Source organism: Grammomys surdaster, unplaced genomic scaffold (genome assembly GCF_004785775.1).
Source record: "Grammomys surdaster isolate TR1022 unplaced genomic scaffold, NIH_TR_1.0 174, whole genome shotgun sequence".
Taxonomy (NCBI): Eukaryota; Metazoa; Chordata; class Mammalia; order Rodentia; family Muridae; genus Grammomys; species Grammomys surdaster.
In genome coordinates this window covers 6,087,625-6,104,718 of record NW_021604622.1, presented here as the reverse complement: position 1 = coordinate 6,104,718, position 17,094 = coordinate 6,087,625, and the positions used below count along the sequence as shown (strand labels likewise).

Genomic DNA, 17,094 nt, shown 5'->3' with positions numbered 1-17,094 from the left:
GAGTCACCATGGTGATACTTTTAAGTACATAAAAATTAGAAGGCACCGGGGTATTTGGAGTGAAAATCGGCAGAACGTATTTTGGCTCTACGTAGTACAGTCCCTTAAAATGTTGCAGAAATCTCAGAAGCTGGTCCATGTGCTATTACTAAGAATAAAAACAGGTTCCACATGAATCTGTGATGGTTAGAAAAGTAATTATTTTTTTCTTCCTTGAAAACATATATATAGACTTGAGGTCTTCAAGAGCAGATCTAAAATTTGACAAGACTTAGGTTATATGGAGGATATGTATGTCAGAGCCCCCCTCCCCCTTTTCTTTTAACTTTGTAGGTCATGGAAGGAGGGCCCTCAGTAGTTTTGTGGTAAATCAGCCCTGGAGAGTCACCTGTCTCTTCTGCACTTTGAAGTGGTTACTCTCTGGGCTCCATAGGCTGATGCAGAGGCAAGCCTAGTAACTTGCACTGATGTTGTGGTGGGCATTTTCTTAGTCAAGTACATCTGTTTCCAAGGGTGATGCTTGGATCATAGCACACCTGGGGAATTCGTTGGAAATGCAAATTCTTGGTCTCAAACTCACATTTACCTAATGGGAAATTGGGGAGGAAGCCTAGTTAGTACTCACTTTCAGACCTCACCCCCTCCACCCCCAAACCTCCAAACCCCATCCCCACCCCCGGGGATTTAGAAGCAACTGGAGTTGGGATTTTTACTGGGTCCAGTAGTTGCCAGCAATTATGATATATTTCTGGACCTACCAAAGAAGCTTTCCAAACTATTCACTAAGACCCACCCACTACTGCTCACTAAGACCCACCCACTACTGCTCACTAAAACCCACCCACCGAGGCTCACTAAGACCCACCCACCGCAGCTCACTAAGACCCACCCACCGAAGCTCACTAAGACCCGCCCATCAGACCCACCCATCATTGCTCACTAAGGCCCGCCCATCGCTGCTCACTAAGACCCACCAATCACTGCTCACTAAGCCCCACCCACTGCTGCTCAATAAGACCCACCCACCGCAGCTTATTAAATGCTGAGCCTTCTCAACCCCACTCCTTTTGCTTTTTTTTTTAAAGCAATATTTCCTTCACCTCCAACTTCTGTAAGCTGAGTTCCAAAACATACTTGGAGAATGAGGGGCTTGCTGTCCTTACCACGGGGCAGTTTCCGTCACAATGCAGACTTTCCTATTCCATGAGTAGACAGACAGCAAAGGATTATCCTCATGATGGAGGGACGGTGGGAAACCTGCCAAGCACATGAAATATGGCTAGACCTATTTCTAAGAAACTCAGTTGTTTCTTTTTAGTTTTATTTGTTTTATGGTTTTAAATTTTAAGATACTCAATTCTAACCTTAGAATATGCTTAATTTTGGAACAGCTTGGGTATGGGCATCTGTTTTGAGTGCAAAGCTCATGGACAGTAAAATGCATGTCAGGTGTTTCCAACAAGCATGTAACATAGGAATTAAGCTATACTAAAAGTGGACTGAGATTTAAGTATGAAAATACAGTTTTGTAATCTAATAATTAAAAGCCACTCTCTGATGTTGCTGAAGTGATACTCTGGCTACATTCGGTCATATAAAATGTTATTCAAGTTGAATTTCACTAGTTTCTTTGTTAAAGTGGGCTCTCAGAAAATATAAACTATGGTTTACAATGCATATGGTTTTCTCCTGGGCATTGTGGTATAGCTAAGAGCCTGGAAACAGCACACACGTCGAAATAGCAACCCTGAAAGTGAAGTGTGAGTCTGGTCACTGGGATGTTTTTCCATCAGAGATGTGAATCTTCACACTTCATGGCTACCTGAGTTTACCTCTGAGGGCTCCATGTCTTTCATGCATGAACGCTTTCCTGCCATCTTCTGGTGTTTGCAAACAACCCTGTATTTGAGGCTGTGGTCTACTATCCTTAACTGTGGTTTGATGCCACTGACTTCAATGGGACACCTCAGCAGAACACACATGTTTTAATGCTGCGATTTTGACTTTTGTGCCATGTGTATACACGTGGTGCATGTACATGTTGCTGTGTGTGTGTTCTGTTCTCTGTCCTCTTAGCTTGGAAATGTAATTGTTCAGACATAGTGTTTTTTGCTGTCCGTTCAGGGGAGTTTCCATTCTTGGAACTCAGATTTATAACCACTTCCTTATTTTTGTCATGCCTCCTAATGCACTTTCTGAAAAGGGACTTGACCTTCCCATAATCCAATTTTCCTTGAAGTGTTAAATCATCCACTTAAGGAGTATTGGCTTTCTATGACCTCTGGAATGTGAATGTCTCTCTATTATTGACAGTTAACTGGGCACAATGAAGATTTCTCACAAGGTAAACATGAGTATAATAATAGCTTTAAATATTTTCATTTGCATGCTTTTTCCTCTCTTACTTGAAAGGCCTTTATTCAGTATACTAATGTCCCTGGCTGAACAGTAGATTAAAGGTTTGTTGCACATTTGTATTGGACTTTTAGCTTCTTTTCCTTCTTTGAGCACTAGGGATTGGGAAACCCTACCCTTTTGGGTGTGGCATAGTACTGAGAATGGAACCCAGGGGCTTGAGATTTAGGAGGTTGCTCTGTCACCAGACTACATTTCCAGCCCTCAGGTTCTTCTGAAGTCTGGTTTCACCCACAGAAGACAAGCTGACCTGAAACTCAGGATCCACCTGACTCTTGTCTTCCCAAGTGTTCAGGTCACCAAACCCAGCCTTACATTGTCATCCTAAATTTGCTGCTTCCACCATAGAGTTCTGGACTTCCAAAAGAATATTTTTATCTTAGGACCCCAGTTGGGCCTGTGGTGAGATTTGTTATGGTATTTGATATATATATTTAATTCCCGATTGGTCTTAGTCATTCTTTGTTACTACCCCTGGTTATGGTAGCACTGGTTTTCTCGGTTTAAGCTGCTGACTTATCTGAGTAGTGCTCGGGGTATTCAGAAGTAATCTGCTTGACCTGTCTTGAGCTGTCTCGACCTTGAATTTTATACTATAAATAGCTTTTTTTTATTTATGAGAAATGCCTTTTTATTTTCCCCTCAGGAAGAGATTTTTACCTTAACAAGAGCCACTAACTCAGTCATCAAGATCTCTGTCTCTCACATCGGCTACTCAGTTATAGATTCTTAACGGAGGATAGATACATAAGACTTGAGGGCTGAGGCCGAGCGGTGGTGGTGCATGCCTTTAATCCCAGCACTTGGGAGGCAGAGGCAGGCGGATTTCTGAGTTCGAGGCTAGCCTGGTCTACAGAGTGAGTTCCAGGACAGCCAGGGCTATACAGAGAAACCTTGTCTTGAAAAACCAAAAAAAAGAAAAAAAGAAGAATAAAAGAAGAATAAAAGAAAAAGACTCGAGGGCTGAGAGGCTGGCTCCACAGGTACGGTTGACTTCTGGATTGCATCAGAACTTGGCACATACCGTTGACAGAACAGCGCCCGTATTTATTGACCCAGGTCCTGCCAGCTACTTATCCCTGACTCTTGCTAGTTGGGTTGCCTCCCTAGGTTTCCACGTTCTCAGAAGTCTCAATAAGCTTTTAGAACCGAGTGTTTCCTGTTCGATGCTCTTTCAACTCCCTGGGCTCCCATCCATCCTTGCACTTCCTGGTAATTGCTTCATGAGGAAGGTGCAGAAGTAGCATACTTATCTTTATTAGAGCTGTGCAGAGTCCCATAGGCATCTGGAAAGAGTAAATACACATCTTAAATGAAGCACATTCAAGTCACTCTAGCACCTAGTCAAAATGTGTCATCTTTCAGTCTGTAACTGCTGCTGGAGTTGTTACTAGTTAAGAACAACATGGAAGAAAGGCTCAGGCCATGTGGTCAGCAGTGACTACTACAACTGGCCTTCCAAATATGTATATCCTCTTTCCCACGTTGGGTTAAGCGCAGAGCAGAGCTAGAGACAGAAAATCCCAAAAATCTGACCAGAAAACCCACCACTTACTTTCCCTCCCTCCCTCCCTCCCTCCCTCCCTCCCTCCCTCCCTCTGTTCCTCCCTCCTTCTCTTCCTCTCTCCCTCCCTCTCTCCTTCTCTCCCTTCCTCCTTTCTTCCTCCATCTCTTCTTCCTTCTATTTGTTTGTTTGTTTATCTATTTATATTCTTATTTCTTTTCAGTGCTGGAGACTGAACTTAGAACCCAGGGTCTTGCATTTGCTGGCAAGTGTGCTAATGCCTTGCCTCTTTCGAAGGAAAAATAAACTTTGAAAAAAATGTCCAAAGAGAGAGAGAGAGTGATAGGATTCTAATTCATTCCGAAATTCTATTTCTAAAGTAATCTTTTAGCCTATTGCTGAATTTTACCCAGGATGAGTTTCCTCATATTTCTAAGCTTGAGGTTCTTTCTTTTCTTCCTCTTTCCCTCCCTCCCTCCCTCCCTCCCTCCCTCCCTCCCTCCCTCCCTCCCTTTCTTTTTTTCTTTCTTTCTTTCTTTCTTTCCTACTCTGTTGATGTTAAAGACAACATTAACTGAGCCATCCAGGCAATTGCTCTTACATCCTCACCCAGGAAGCTTTAAAAATAAATTTTTTTTTTGCTTGCCAGACTTTCCTCTTCTGTCTTCTACAGCTGATCAAACAGGGGATGGACAACAAGATATAAACCTGAGCAAATATAATGGTTACACATATGAAAATACAATGAAATCATAACACTTTCTATGTTAACTAAACATTTAATAATAATTAAAAAAATGACTCAGTCTTACTTGAGAAGAGGAGGGCTGGCATTTTAAGGCTGTTTGGAAAGAGTTTTAGCCTAAACTGCTTACGTCCTTCCTTGCTTGTTCTAGCTGCCGGTAGTTAGCACACTGGCTGTCTTAGTTAGATTTTTATTGCTGTGAAGAGACACTGTGACCACAGCAGTTACAAAGGAAAACATTCGGTTGGAACTGTCTTAAGTGTCAGAGGTTTAGTCCATTATCATCGTGGTAGGAAGTGTGGTAGCATGCAGGCAGACATGGTGCCACATCTTAATCCATAGCAGCAGAAGGAATCTGTCCCACTGGGTGTAGATTGAGCATATATGAGACCTCAAAGCCCGCCCCCACAGTGACACACTTCCTCCAACAAAGCCACACCTACTTCACCAAGGCCACACCTCCTAATAGTGTCACTCCCTATGGGCCTATGGGAGCCAGTTATATTCAAACACTGGTCCTGGAGTTCTTGAACTTGGAGATGTTCCTTTCTAGTTTTTCATGTGAATCTGCCCCTGTGTTGAAATTCTTTCCATTATCAGGATATTAGTCATATTGAATTGATGTATTCTGATTACCTCTAGAAAGACCCTACTCCCAAATGAGTTCACATTCCACAGTACTGAATAGGGGAATTAAAACTTCAGTGTATTGTTTATGGAGGATGTAATTCAGCCCATATCATCAATACATGCAAAAAATATCTCCCTTTGATATGAATATTTTATTCCTTTATTCATTAAACTCTCAAATTATCTGTGTAGAATGTCTGTCTGGTAAAGAAGCGTCAGACAAAGTGTTAAGTGTAGACATTGTTTTCTCTCAGGAAAGTTCGTGTCAAACATTAGCTGTCTCTAATAAGTTGGAGCTGTTCTCCCTCCTCTCCGTTTCTCCTCCTCCACATTTGTTCAGTCTTCACTGTGACAGATGACAAATGAAATCAGAATCTTCCATCAGTCCTGGGATTCATTCAGTAGGGTGGAATTCTCCTGAGGTCTCCCTGGATCTAACTGAGAATGCTGAGTGAGTGGTTGACGTCATCTTCCATGTGTTTGTTTGGAGGGGGTGTATTAAGGAGTGGTAAGGAAAGCACTGAGGATAGATCAGTAAAGGGGAACCCCTAAATGTGACAAGGTGATTGTATCTTTCAGTGTCTAGCTTTCATCTTCAAGGAGAAGCACATCCACTTACTAGATAAATATGGGTCCAGCAATTCAGGCAGCATCCAGAGAGGTCTCACTGATGCTGGGTGTGATGCTAAGGAACCCAAGGGAGGCAGAACATGCCCAGCCTTGTTCTACCTTGACAAAATATTATATTCTACTTGGTCACCTAATGCTTTCTATAAAGGAAAGGACTCTTTTTTTAAAAAATCTTTCTTTATATTTGCTTATGTATTAGAGCTGGCTGATTAAGTCAGTTGCCTGATTTATAATTATATTATGTCTCCTGTTGCTTCAGGGTGAATTGGGCTCATGGTGCTCGATTCACCAAGGGAAAACCTGCTGGATGTTTTTAACAACAACAACAACAAAAAACCAAAAACCTTTGGATGTTGGTTTTGAGAGCAGTCTTGGAAGAAATTGGTTTTGGGAAAGATCACATAAACATGTATGGATGTGTGTTTAACTTAGTAGATTTCAGGTTATGGTGCTGTGTGTAACATGAGAGAATGATCTTTGTTTTCTTGGAACCTGAACATTTCACAGGCAAGGAGGGTGATATGCCCTTTACACAAGGAAGAGTGACATTCTGGGGATAATGTCTCTGAGTCTTCCAACTCTGAGTATTGTGAACCATCTATCTCTGAATATCTTCCGGGAACTCTGCCTCTGAGTATCACTGAGCATTTTCTCTGAGTATCTCAGGCATGACAGGAATGCGTGTCTTAAAGGGTGGTGGTGGGGGTACAATCTCTATGTTCTGATAAGTAGAGTGGGCATTTCCGAGCATCTGCACTGACGGTGAAGAGGCTAGCCCCTGCATTCAGAGGCCCTTGACTTTGGGACTAGTGCTGGTGGTGGATAAGGAATGAGGGTGGGTGAATGAGACTGGGAGAAGGACAGACAGTGAGAGAAAGTTGAGTGAAGAAAACTGTTATACCTGAGAAAGAGGGTAGAAAGAGGGACCAAGGCGAGCAGGTTACCATAAGATAAGATCTGGGCTCTTCTTGATGGAGCTAACTGTAGATCCCCAAAGGTATGGAGGTAAAAACCAGCAAGAGTGGCTCTTACAGTAGACACACACTTGAGAGATTACCCATTCAGTATAGCAGTCACATGGCCTGTTGAGTCCTTTCATGAGGCAGAGCCCTTATCAGTTCTCAAGATTCTCACCTAGTTCCACATTTATGACAGGGAATAAATTCCAGGAAGAGTTTCTGAGGAGACAAAGAATGGGTGTGCCTCTCCAACACACTCATCCCAGTGGTGTAGCCTGGGGAGCCATTAAAGGCTTTTGAGTAAGCAGCCAGCTCCAGCACTTGATTCAGGCAATTGAATGTGACTCCAGTGAAAGGCTTGGGGTTTATCAGATTTAGCAGGATGGGGTGTGGTTAGTCAGCAGTTTAGGTGAGGTGGAACGAAGGGCCTGAGGAAAAGTTAAACCTGGGCAGAAAGGAGGATGGCTTCAAGAGGCACTTCGGGTGACCTGATGGGTAGGATAAAAGAGAAGACTGGTAGGCTCATGGTGATACAATGAAAAGGAAAATTAGATTTACTGGTTAAGTGTGGGCTTGCATAGAGGGGCATGGACATAGTTTATGGCTTAAGAGACTGAAGTAAAGCACTCAGAGGCTCTTGAGTTTGCGAGTCAGATAACAGGGATTGAGCTTGCAAGCTCTATGGTAAACCCTCTTCTGAGGCTCTTGGTCTGCTTTCTGTGTATCCTGGGAGTGAAGTGAGCTGATGTGCTGGTTTTGTTGTTAGTACTGGCTGTGACCAGCTCTTCCCAATTATCCCAATGCTAAGAGGTTTATCTGAATGCACAGTATTTGAAAATAATGGTTAACATACTACTCTCTCCGCTGCCGTATTTCTCATAGTTCTGGAGCCTAGAAATTTGAGGTGAGGGTTCTAGTGTGGCCAGGGCCTTTGCTGTTTGTTCTTTGTCACCATTGAAACTCATTTTGAAAATTTGAAACTCTTGAAATCCCTGTTTTAGGGTGTGAGCCCCCATGGGGCCATTAAGAGGGCTCTGCTGTCACAAATGGGTCATTCAGTGCCCTGGTGATAACGTTTAGCCATTTTCAGAGTATATCTAATAAAGTGCTAGCTGTTGTCTCTTGTGTGATGCCCTATTCTGCCTTTGGTTGCTGCAGCAAGATGGTGACCATCAGATACAGTCCCTTGACTTTGGCTTAGAACCCAGAACCCAAATATAACTCCTCCTTTCTTCATAATCTCCCCAGATTGGGATTTTGTGATTTGAGCAACCGAAAAAACAGTAAGTAGGTCATGTCTCTTCCTGATCGATCACTGATGGCTTCTTGTTGCTTCCTTACAAGGTGGAAAAATTAAAGAACCCGCTTAAGTCCTGTTTATAAAAGGGCAGTACTTCCATTCCTGAAACTTCTTCCCTCACATCCTAATTATCCTCCACTATGCTGAGGTTCTGAGCACCTCAGGCCTACCACAGCAAGGTTTAGGATTTTCATACAGGAATTTGGAGGGCATAACCAACTCACTGTACATATGCACACTGCACATGGGTCCCATGGAAGCACAGTTTTTTTGTTTGTTTGTTTGTTTGTTTTTTTAAAGATTTATTTATTTACTATGTATACAGCAGGTCAGAAGAGGGCACTAGATCTGATTACAGATGGCTGTGAGCCACACTATGTGGTTGCTGGGAATTGAACTCAGGACCTCTGGAAGAGCAGCCAGTGCTCTTAACTTCTGAGCCATCTTTCCAGCTTGGACGAACAGTTTTAAAAAACATTTGTATTTAAAAAAAGGAAACCTTTACGCTCCACTCCTTTCTTTCTTGAGGATGTTGTTTAACAGGAATTCAGAGATATGCTGTCCTCTAGATAAACTACCTGAAACAGCCCTACTGCCCTGGCCTCTAGGTGTTTGCATTCTCCTGTCTTATTTGTATTGAATGGCATTGACTTGTTTTGTTGACTCTTGGGTCATGTATGCCATGACTTGCATTGGTGGTTCAGATGACAACTTATGAGAGTCGCTTGTCTCACTAGTTTTTGGGTCTCAAACTCAGCTTGTCTGATGTGGTGGTAAACACTGAACTGTCTGAGTCACCTTATTGGCCCATCTAGTTCTCTCCCCCAACTCCCCAGCAATAAGTTATTGTTCTGCTAAAAGTAAACAGGTTTAAATTCTTAGAACAGATTTGTTAAGTTTTAAATTATAAAAGCTTTACAACCAGATTTTTTTCTTTTTTTTTAATTGGATATTTTATTTACATTTCAGATGTTATCCCCTTACCCCATTCCCCGCCCAGGAACCCCCTATCCCATCCCCCCTCCTCCTGTTTCTATGAGCATGTGCCCACATGTATCCCCCCTCCTACCTCCCCACCCTTGAATTCCCCCATACTCGGCATCTGGTCTTCATGGGACCAAGGACTTTCTCTCCCACCTATGCCCGACAAGGCCATCCTCCCCTACATATACAGCTGGAGCCATGGGTCCCTCCCTATGAGCTCCCAGGCTGATGGTTTAGACAACCAGATTTTTTAAAGTAAGGTGTGCATGGTAGACTTTTGTTAGCTTCTGTTCTCTAACCTATTGTTCTCAGAATAGCACCTCTGTCTGTTTAATTTAATTAATTCATCTATTTTAAAGATTTTTAAAACTTTTACTTTATATGTATGAGTGTTTGCCTCCATGTATGTTTGTGTGTTGTGTGTGTGTGTCTGGTGCCTGAGGAGGCCAAAAACAGGGATAGCAGAGCCCATGGAATGGGAGTGGCAGATGGCTTTGAGTCTGTGCACAGGTACTGGGAATTGAACCTTGGTCCTCTATGAGAGCAGCAGATGTTCTGGCCCATTATTAATTAATACATTAATTAATAATTGGTATTAGTATTACTTTGTGTATGGGGAGGGTGTCTGCCTGTCTCTGTGTGTATATGCCTGTGTCTGTGTAGGTATACCTGCAGAGACCAGACAAGGCATTGTTAGATCAATCCCTTGGAACTGGAAGGGCAGGCAGTGGTAAGCCTTCTACTGTGAGTGCTGGAAGGATCAGGAAGCACTCCTAACCACTGAGCCATTTCTCTATCCTATTTTATTTCTGGAAAAAGACACCCATTCCATAGCCTAAGCTGACTTGAAACTCACTACTTACCTCAGACTGACCTCCAACTTACTGTGTGTGATTCTCCTGCTTCAGCAGGAGGCCAATGCACGTACTGTCATGCTTGGCTCAGAAAAGCCTTTAACATATGTTGTCAACACAGATGGTATCAGTAAAGTAGTATCAAACTTTAAGAGCAGAAACCGTATGAGTACGGCGTTGTTTCTCTGAGATTGGGAAGCAGAGGGAGCTGTAGTTTGTGCCTCATGGTCAAGTATGTTCAAGTAGTAAAGGAGCAGAACACTGATCTTGTTTGGTTTGCATTGCCAAGTGGTTTCACACCTTGCTAAAGGCAAGGGTCATAAGATGTTGAGGTCTTGATCATACATCTATATAAGTAAGAAATGTTGGACCAGATGTAGTTATTGGGCAGGAAAGGAGGTTAAGAACTCCCAGATGTAAAATCTGATACTGTAGAATAGTAATTAACCTTATGTTGTACAGTATAAAATCGGGAGTGCGTAGTACGAACTCTTCTGGGTACAGACACGGCCCTGGCATTGTCTGAAGTTCTTAGCCCCAGAATTCTGTTTTATTGGCTGTAGGTGCCCATCTTTCTGATAAAGGACGTGGGTGTTGGTTTGCTGATTCTCCTGAGATTAGAACTGCAGTGTAACTCAACCTTGAAAACAACATCCGTGCTGACGGTAAAAATGGAATGGAAGTCGGCTTGGACCATGAGTGAGTGAGGCCTGTGGATCAGACACCAGTCATCTAGAGAGTTCCCCAAGGAGAATGTTGTGTGCTTAGGGTATGGAGCATTTAGGCTATCCACAGATAAAAAGATTATTAAAGCTTCTATTTCCCTTTAAAAAAAATAGCACCTGGGTATTTAAATGGATGTCTAAATATAGATATTTTATTTTGCAGGTCGGATAATCTTACCTCCATTTAACAGAGGAAACAACAGACACTTGGAGAATTTAGAATATTTTTTTCCCAGGATTCCCCAGCTCATAGTGGCAGAGCTAGGATTTGAACCCAAACTTATTTATTTATTGTTACTTATTCCTTATAGGAAGTCAGCAAAACATGATGGTGTTACCTTCCAAATACATTCACAAATGACCAGTCTCTCAATCGGGCCCATAGCTTGCCCTGCAGTCCAGGCAACTCTCCTATCTTACCCAGACACTCCCAACCCTAGTCACCAGCCTGCAGATCTTTTTCCTCAGTCCTGTGCTCAGCACACTTTAATGGGTTGCCACCCCCCTCGGTAAAGCCCAGTCCTACTAGATGTACAGCCCACCCCTGCTACCCTTGGCAAGCTGGTCTTGACTCCTGTTCACTCTGCTTAAGGCTTATTTGCACCTTTCCAGTTCACCCAACTTTTGAGCCCCTGAGTCTTTCACTTACTTTGCTCGATTCAGATGTCATTTGATGCCTTCCAGAACATTCTCTAGTATTAAAAAAAAAAAAAAACCCTTCTGGTTTTCCCATCCTATCATGTTGACTATTAGTATGTCCTCTCTGTGACATGCCACTTGTGTGATGATGGCGGACTTGTTTGTTTAGGTCCTGTACCCTTGGGAGGAATGTGCTCTGGGTGTCCCACTGCAGACATTCCAGACTGCCACACAGGGATTCCTCAGCAGAGCCTCATCGAACGAATGAATAAAAGGATGGATGAATCACAGCTACCTCGGCTATAAACTTAGGATGTGATTGTTCATCTTCCCAGGATTCTTACAGGACCAGACACTTGAAAGGAAATGAGACTTAAAATAATAATAATTAAAAAAGAATAAAAAAAAATATTTCCTGGCAGGAATTTCTGTTTGTATGCAGTGCTTGGGCAGTTAGAGTACAGCCCAAGAAAAACAACCACATTTCTTGTTCTGAAGGAATGTGAAGGCTAAAGAACTCTGACCCTGGGAATTCCTGATAGTGTACATCTGGAGCTGTTTGTGCCCAGAGGCGGGGCAGATAATCTGCATCCCAAGAATAGTAGAGGGAGGAATAGGTTGATTTCAGTGCCCATGTGTTGAGATATACAATACAGAGATTTGGATATGGTTTGAGACTCCCCAGTGTGGAACAGGTCCATTGGGGCCATTGTCCTGTACCTCTGGAGTGTGCTATTCTGTCTCAATCCAAAAAGAACACAGAGGGAAAAAGTCAAGATGCTCAACAGCGTTGGCTAGCTTCCAATATGTCTTCTAGTCACCTCTTAGGATAGTCTTCCTATGGATACATTTCTATATTCTCCTGCTTCCTAGAACCATCTCTGAGAGCACCAGAGAGCATGCGGTTAGATCAGATCCCACAGTTGAGATTATTCTCCGTCTATATTCTACAGTAGCTGGGAAATGGACCATATCCCAGGGGAGAGAAACAGGGAATCCTGTAGGCTTCAGCCCCACACTTTCCTCCTGTGAACAGCCAGCTAATTTTTTGTAATGGATGAATGCTTTCTTATCTATGGTCAGTATTTCTGATGACAGCATGCAGTTCTAAAGGTGTGCATTCTGTGTTTTTTTTTCTTTTTTGTTTGTGTGCGTGTGTGGTGTGCATGTGTGTGTATGTGTGTGTTTGCACTTGTGTTTCTGTGTGTGGTGGTGACTTTTCTATTCATGTGTATGTTCCTGAATGCAGAGGCTTGGAGTTGATGTTTGGTCTTCTTCAACCTATCATTTGTCTACTTTATTATTTGAGGCAGAAGCACAGTCAATCTCAGAGCTTGATGAGGCAATACCATAGCTGCCTTTAATAGTTCTCTGTGCCTTTCAAGGCTGAGTTTCAGGCCACCCTGCTCACCTGGCCTTTCCTTGGATTCTGGGGGCTGAACTCCCTTGAGTTAGACACATTACTAGTGCTTTGAACCTCTGAGCCGTCTCCACACATTGCCCCTACTCCTTTCTTTTTTAAGTTTTAGGATCTTACTTATGTATGCCAGGCTTCCCTGTGTAGCCAAGGATTGCATTTCTCGGCTACCTGCCTCTGTGTCCTCAGTGCCCGGATTAAAGATGTGTGCTATCATGCCTGGTTTATGCAAACCAAAGATCACACCAAGGGCTGTGCAAATGGTAGGCAAGCCCTTTCCCAGCTGAGTTCCATCCCCAGCCCCTGTGCATTTCTTTTCATACATTCATCATTGGAGAGAGAAGCGGGGAGGGTGAATTCCAGTTGCATATTTAATAAAAGACATACATATTTTTTCTTCGTTTGTGAATTAAGCAGTGCATAACCGAGGTTGGTTTTCAGACTGTTTGTTTTAAAGAGTCCCCACAAAGAATGTCTTTGAATTGTTCACATGCCTAAAGTTAATGATAAGGAAAATCAAGATTTATGCAGCACATTTCTTCTTTGCCTCTCTCCATTCAGCCAGAGATGAAGAGCTCACAGGTAGACATTGCTGAGTCTTGGGGCGCAGTTAGACAGGCTGTAAAAGAAAAACTGTAGCACTGTTTCGATAAACCGCCCCTTTGTTAAGCTGGAGTCTCTCAGCTATGTGACACAAATTGACTTCCTTCAGCATTATAGTCTCGTGTCCAGTCCTCTGTATCTCCCACTTGGGAAACCATCTTCCTGGAATGCAGTGATCTAAGTACTTAAGTTGTCTCAAGGGGTGGGGGTAGGGGTGCTCACATATTAGGCCCCGAAGTCCTGAAGCAAGGCCTTGTGGGTGTGAGGTCTGATTGCTGTAGCTAGAGGAACAACCACAAGGAAGAGGAAGTGTAACTACAGCTATCCTACCTGATAGGCTGGGCTCACCCTTTGTCTTTTGCTCAGCCTCCCTTTGAATTTGAGCTGCGATGCTGCAGTCTAACTGCACGAAGGGAGCTTTTCTAGAGAGCACTGGGTGCTGACATTCCTGCTTCATTAACACAGATCTGAAAAAGCGCTGGCTGCCCTTGCTCAGGGCAGTGAACCCACTCCACATTCCTGATGTAATGAAGTTGTTCCCAGACCTGTCACCACCTTCTCCTCCAGTGCTAACCTTCAGCTCCATGGGAGAGAGGAGCCGAATATTGGCTCAATGGGACAGCCTCGAAAGACAGAGGCACAAGACTGGAGAGAAGACAAGAGAGGGAGAGAGCTGTGCTCACTCCTACCTGCCTGCCTGTCCCAACTATGGGTGTGGGAGTTGGAATCGGTGGGTAGTAGATCTTCTCTGTTGGCCAGCACGCAATAGGAAGCACAAATAGGCAAGTTAATGGATGTGGCATACGGGGACCCATGGTCAAAGACCATAGTTAAGCCTGAATGCTTGGTAGCCATATTTATATCACTAAAAGCAGATGGAACATCATTCATTTGCAACGCCTGTGTTTTCCTGTGGTCACAGTTGTCCAAGTCCACCATGCTTGCATGCTAACTCACGAGGCACTTTATAGTGGATGGTTCCCAGTAGTTTCAGTAATGAAACCCCTGTTCTTTTTTAAAAATATTATTTATTTAATGTATATGAGTACATTGTCACTGTTGTCAGACACACCAGAAGTGGGCATCAGATCCCATTACAGATGGTTGCAAGCCACTATGTGGTTGCTGGGAATTAAACTCAGGACCTTTGGAAGAGCAGTCAGTGCTCTTAACTGCTGAGCCATCTCTCCAGCAAAACCCCTGTTCTAAAACGCTTCATGCAATCAAAGTTTTATTGTATTCCTTGTAGTGCCTGGCACAGGAAGATGACAGTTAAATATTTGTGTTTCTCCCTCCTGTTTACTCTTCCTATTTTCAAGACAGATCTGAGGCCCAAAGGGGCAACATCAACATTAAATGGCTCTGGGGATGTACCTCAGTGGTGGTGTCCTTGCCTGACATGTCCAAGGCCCTGCATTCAATCCCAGCATCCCCTCTCCACGACTGAAAAATCCTTCTAGCCTCTTGGTGTAAACTCAAGATGTAACATAGATTTCAATGGCTGGGGCTGTTTCATGAATGTTGACCACTACATTTAATGATATATAACATTTACAGTATGATGGGTGGGGACAGTTGGTGTCTGATCCATGGTGCAGACCTTTCCTGGGGACAGTTGAATCGAAGGTTTTGGTTGGAATCACATTGAGGCTTAATTACTCTGTCTGATGATAGATGCTAACTGTCACCTGAGTGACAGTTCTTAGCTGAGGCTTCTGAATATAACCCTCGTGACCTTGATGTGACCTGAGTTTTCTTGAAGCGTAGTAGCATGTTCCCGAACCAAGCATCCCAAGAGACATCCAGGTAGAAGCTTCTGTCTTCTTTCATAGTACAGCTGTGGGCAGAAGTCATCACTCCTGAGGCAGGCTATCAGTTGAGGATGTCAGCCTCCCGCACAGGATGTAGGGAGCTACACTCCCTCTGATGTAGGGAGCTGGTTCTAGAAGAGTGTACGAGGACAGGAATCTTCCTGAAATGTTTGTGGAGTGTCCTAGCATAGTATGGGAGCAGTTGGTACGTTTACTAGTACAAGTTTTCCCACTACACCCTCCGGAGATGTTCCTTGGTTACTGTGGAGACCCGCCAGCCCAGAGGTCAAGGCTTTAACATGAAGGCCTGGAGTACAGCACTGTGAATTCTGTCCCAGGACAGAGATCACCTTTCAGTTTGGAGTAGGAGCTTGGGTTTTCATCTGAAACCAGACTGTTAGGTATAATGGCTAACCATATGTTGATAACCACGCTCTCTGGGCCGTGTGTGTTGGTAATTGTAGCAATGCAAGACATACCGGGGCCTCTGGGGTCTGACTGCACCCCTCTTCTCCTATTTCTTCATCTTGACTTTTGCTTCATGATTACAGCCATGTTCCCTGGTCACCAGTTTGCCCCACTGCCATAAGTTTGATTACATTGTCCCCCTAAGATTAGGAAAAATGCATTTGTATAAACGTAGAAACATTGCAATATTTTCTGAATTGTCTTCCCTGTGAGGCTGAGGCAGGGGACTGACAATGACCTCAGGTGGACAGAAATTGTCTTCTCACAAGGAATCAAGCTTCTTTTTTGTAGTGTTATCATGGGCATTTTGCCCAGAAAACAATCATTTTTCACTCTTTTAGCTTGTTTGAAAGAGACAAATCCTCTTAGCTAAATAATTTATAAACTCTCAGGTATGTAAAACCAAAATGAAGTTTTAAGGAAAAAAATTAGACACACAGAGTTTTGATTATACGTGTATATCCTATAGCGTAAACTGGAAATTTAAAGGAGGGGTGGGTAATATTTGCTTGGTTTTTAGACAAAAAAAAAATAACAAGCCGTGATTCTTTACCACTGATGTGGGTCAAGTCAGTCTGTGAAGTGTTCAATTGCTTCTAGATTCTGAAGGCCATTTTGATGGATCTGTGTCCGAGTTTTCTGTCAAATATAAGTACTACCTGTGGCAGCTCTTCAGGCTGTGGGGAGGATATGAGGGATGGCAAAGGTAGAAAGTCTTTGGGAATGCACACGTTTCTATACATATGGTTCGGCATTTTTGTTAAAGTCACATGAGAGACTTTTGTTATCTTCAGACTATCATGGACCTGCCAGCTCCCAGATGACGGCACAGGGACTTGTTAGTTATAAAAGCTTAGGTACAACAGGAAGGCTACCTCCCGGTTAGCTCTAACTTAATCAACCCATGTGTTTCAGTCCCTGCCTGCCACATGGCCTGTCCTCTCACTCACTCCTGACAACTGTTTTTTCCACCTCTGTGTCACACCCTCAAATCCTCTCACACCTACTCTTCCTGCCAAGCCTCTCTCTGCCTGGAAGTCCTGCTTTTCCTCTCCTACCTCAGCTACTGGCTGTCTTCTGTCATTTCTCTATTAAACTGATCAGAAGGTAAGGGAGGTGTATGTTTACAAAAAAAAAAACCAGGAGACTGGAGGTGATCTATAAGAGTAACAATACCAAAGTCTGGCCAGTACTCAGCTCTCTACAACAAGAAATAAACATTTCGGTAATACAAAGACAACCTTTACACGGTGTACAAAACTGCCCAACAAACTGTGGGCCATTAAAGAGGACAGACACAAACCTGCCGTCTCACACTGTCCCCTTGACTGTTATCACCCCATTTCGTCTGCCTTCTAGTTTTGTTTGGTTTGTGGTCCCTCCCCCATCCCTCCCTCCCTCCCTCCCCCC

At 43.4% G+C, this 17,094-nt stretch overlaps 1 protein-coding gene across 3 annotated transcripts in view; it reads left to right on the top strand.

Moving 5' to 3' along the window:
- The window catches only part of Rai14 (retinoic acid induced 14), a 133,687-nt gene that overhangs the window by 39,260 nt on the left and 77,333 nt on the right, over window positions 1-17,094 (top strand). The gene's annotated exons all lie outside the window — the stretch shown is intronic.